Below are 4,330 nucleotides of genomic sequence, written 5' to 3' on the forward strand. Positions count from 1 at the left end.
TGAAGTTGTTGGTCAGAGCACACACTTTAGAGAAGTTTTTTTTATAAGTGCAAACTTCATTAAGAGTGTCCAGTCTGGTAACAACCTCACTTATAAACTAAGAGAACAATTCATCTAGAGGTTTAGGGAAAATGTTGGTTTGAAAGGGTTTTTGGTCAGAGTAGAGTTAAGGTGTTTTGTATGGGAGGACAATTATCTCAATATCTAACTCAGAATCAGAGTCAACAAGTTCAGAGTGAGTGGGGAAAGTTGGATGATAGTTTTCAAAGAGAGTTTGTGAAGGGGGGTTTCTGGTTGAGTGAGTTGGGATAAGATGGGAAGTGGAAGAAGTGGTGGAGGTGTTGGTATGAAAATGGAAGTTAGGATTTCAGAATGTGATGGTGTGGGTGGTGGAATGGTAATAATTGGGTTTGTAGTTTGGGGAGTAGAACTAGTTTGGAAGTGGACTTGTTCAGAAATATGTGGGATGGGGGTAGGTGAAATGATAGTGGAGGATGGAATGGATGAACTATTATCAACATAAAGCAAGTGAGCTTCATAAGGAATAAGCTTACCAAGATTAGTTCCAGCAGAAGAAGTAGTACTAATAGCTTTAGGTTCTTTAGCAGAAGTAGCAAGAGTCTCTCTAGCAGCCTTAAACTTATTGGTCGTCCTCTCATAATGCTTTTTAGATATATTCCTCTTCTTCTTATAAGTAGTATCAGAGGCTACAAGAAAAGCACATGCATGACAGTTCTCAAGAAACTATATCACAACATCCAAAGGATCTGGCTTTGAGAAGATCGGAAAGTCTTCCTGAGGGATCCTTCTGTTGTAGATGTCTTCCTTGGGAATTTCAGCAGGATGGCTTATCAGTTCAGGAATAATGCCCATATTCTTTAGACCTTGGCATTAAACATCTTCCCAACCAGAGGTTTCATAACTTTAGTGATCTGATCTTCTGTTCTAAATCAATTCCATTGTCTTTCATGTTGTCAAATTCAACCAAGAGTTCACAGAGAACTTGCAGTTTCTCTGTCGGAGTAGTCATAGTAAGTTCAGGAGAATCATAAGCATCTTCAGTATGCACAAGTTGACCTGAAGCAGATTTTGATGAACTGACTTGAAGGAGATAAGGGATTTATGGTTATTGTTGCGATGATGATGAAGAACCATGAATAGCTCGTTGAGTAGATGCAACGCTTTGTTGTTGAGCTTAATCTTGTTGAGCGGATTATTGTTATGAAACCATCATTGATGAAGAAAAAAGGTTTTAGGGTTGAAAAAAGTTTTAAAGCTTGAAAGAGAGAAAGTGTGGGAAATGATTGTAGAAAAAGTGTGTGAAGTGAGTGAAATGGGTTTAAATAAAGGTTTTGCAATCATGAATAAAATCTTGAATAATACAAAAATATGACAAGGGGGTAAAGTGTGAATATTTTACCTAATCCCAAGAAGTTTATTCACCCAACGTGTCACATCAGCAGACCAAAAACAATTCAGTTTTCTAAGACAACTGTCTTTAAAACTGTTCCACTAATCGAGACTAATTGATAGCTATTAAATGCAAAAACTGTTCAGCATCCAGAAGACAAATTGCTTAACCAAACAAGTTCTGACTGGATACCTCTGAACTAATGGAACCTTCTCACTTTAGAAGACTCACATGTTTAGATCCCAAAAACAAATCTCTTATTCTCGTTAAACCATTCTGAGAGATCAAACATTATGAGATCATCATCTTTTTCATTCTGGACATAAGTCAATTTTAAAAATTTTCAGAATGAAAATGAATCTATCTTCAGCAAGGAGTTTTGTAAAGATATCAGCCCATTGATGGTATGTATCAATAAATTTTAAATTTTAAATTCCCTTCTGAAATAGTCACATACAAAGTGGTGTTTTATCTCAATATGTTTCTCTCTAGAATGCAAAATGGACTTCTTAGATAAACAAATAGTAGAAGTATTATCATAGAGAATAGGAACGTTACTCTCATATATATGAAAATCTTTTAGCTGACTTTTCATCTAGAGCATCTGAGTGTTACATCCGAAAGCTGCAATGTATTCAACTTCGGTAGTTGATAGTGTTATTGTTGATTGCCTCTTGATGGACCATGAGATCAAGTTGTCTCCCAGAAAATGAAAGGTTTTAGAAGTGTTTTTCCTCTCAAGTCTGTCTCCAGCATAATCAGCATCACAATAACCCACTAGCTTAAAAATCTTTAGATTTTCTATAACACAGGCCAATGTGAATTATACCTTTTAAATACTTGAAGATCATTTTAATAATTGTTAAGTGGGATTCTCTAGGATCTGATTGGAAGCGAGCACACAAACAAACATTAAACAAAATGTCAGGTCTAGAAGCATTCAAGTATAAGAGAGATTCAATCATACCTTTGTATACTTTTTTCTCTACCTTAGCACTTACTGTAAGAACAAGATTTCGTTCTGCATCTGGCCTTTAGTTTTAATGATAAAAATTCATTATTTCTTAGAGAATAATTTTATACACTAATGGTTTTTTTTCTAGTGTGTAACTTTTGCTAATAGGTCTTGACTCTGAAGAATTGACATGTGACGTCATCAGATTCTGGAATCAACATACTCTGACTCTAAAGAGATACAAGTGTTTTACAAGATGTTGTCAAGTTTAAAAAAGCTCTTAGACAACGATTATGATGAACCTTTGTGATAAAGCTTCTGATTGTGACTCTTATTGAAGAGCCTCTAAAGGATTATGAAGTCTTCAATACTTTGTGCTCTCAAGTTCTGAAGATACTAAAGAGCAATATTTGAAGACTCTGAAGACCATGTTTTGAGGAACTATGTCAAAACTCTAAAGACCATGGTTCTGAATATTATCTTAACTAGTCTCTTGATCCTTCTAAGCATGCTTCAACATAATTTATTCAGAAGCCTCTGAAGATTAGAAGATAAGATCAAAAGGTTTTGCGTCAGGAAAATAGTACACGATATAAGACCACCCTTCTCTCCACTACACTGGTTTTGTGGGCTAAGGACAATACTATTATACCATTTTACCTTCTATATGAAAATTGTTATACAAAGAGACAATTACATTCTTTCTATTCCAATTCAACCCTCCAATAAATCTTTTCACTACCTATATAAAGGAGACTTGGAAGATTTTACAAGTTGCTAATGCTAATTCATTATGTTATACTATGCATATACAACGCTTTTGCTGAAGTATATATTTTATGTGTATATTTTTTGTAAACAAACATAGAGATTTTGTTCTTTATTGTGTAATAACTTCATTATATTTAACTTGTGTTAATCTGCTTTCTTAGAAGCATTACTTGTAAACATATTCCTGTAAATCTCATTTGTTTGAGTGGTTTACTTGAGTGACTAGGTTTTAGTCAGATACACTCAAAAAGACAAATATGGTTTGTCTATATGGTATATGTAATTAGGTTCAGATATAGTAGATTATGTCTTTGTTGAGAAGGCAAAATCACCTTGGCGGGTGGACTAGAGGTAACTTTGTTAACAATGAACCATGATAAAAATAACTATGTTATTTTTCTTGTTCTTGTTCTTGTTATTGTTTAATTGTATTGGTTTTCAAAAAGCTTTCATTTTTAGAAACCCAATTCAAACCCTCATTTCTTATGTTTCTTGCCACCTTCAGTTACCTCAACCTTCTCAAGGATACATGTAGGATACATATGAGTCCTTGATATCTTGCATTATGTCATGTCAAACTTCTTAAAAAGTTCTTTGGTGTACTTGCTCTAATGGATGTGTGTTCCTTCTGGACTTTGATTGATTTGAATCCCCAGAATGAACTTAAGTTCTCCCATCAAACTCATCTTAAACTCTTCCTACGTGGACTTAGCAAATTCTTGCATAAAGCAACATTAGCAGAACCAAATATGATATCATCTACATATATTTGAATAACAAGGATATCATTTTTGAATGACTTACAGAATAAAGTTGTATCAACCTTCCCTCTAGTGAAATCATTTTCTAAAATAAAATTGTTTAGTCTTTCATTCTCTAGGAGCTTGTTTTAGACCATACAATAATTTCTTACGTTTGACAACAAAATATGGGTTTTTAGGATTTTCAAAATCAGGAGATTGGTGCACATACACTTCTTCAGTAATGTAACCATTCAAAATGCACTCTTAACGTCCATATGATATAAGATGATGTTATGATTAATAGCAAAGGAAATTAAAAGACGAATAGACTCTAACCTAGAAACTGGTGCAAAGGTTTATGTATAGTCAATCCCCTCTTGCTGACTATAACCATGTGCAACCCATTGAGCATTGTTTCTTACTACCTCTCCTTATTGGTTCAGCTTGTCT

This window comes from Lathyrus oleraceus, chromosome 5, assembly GCF_024323335.1.
Source record: "Lathyrus oleraceus cultivar Zhongwan6 chromosome 5, CAAS_Psat_ZW6_1.0, whole genome shotgun sequence".
NCBI classification, from domain to species: Eukaryota; Viridiplantae; Streptophyta; class Magnoliopsida; order Fabales; family Fabaceae; genus Lathyrus; species Lathyrus oleraceus.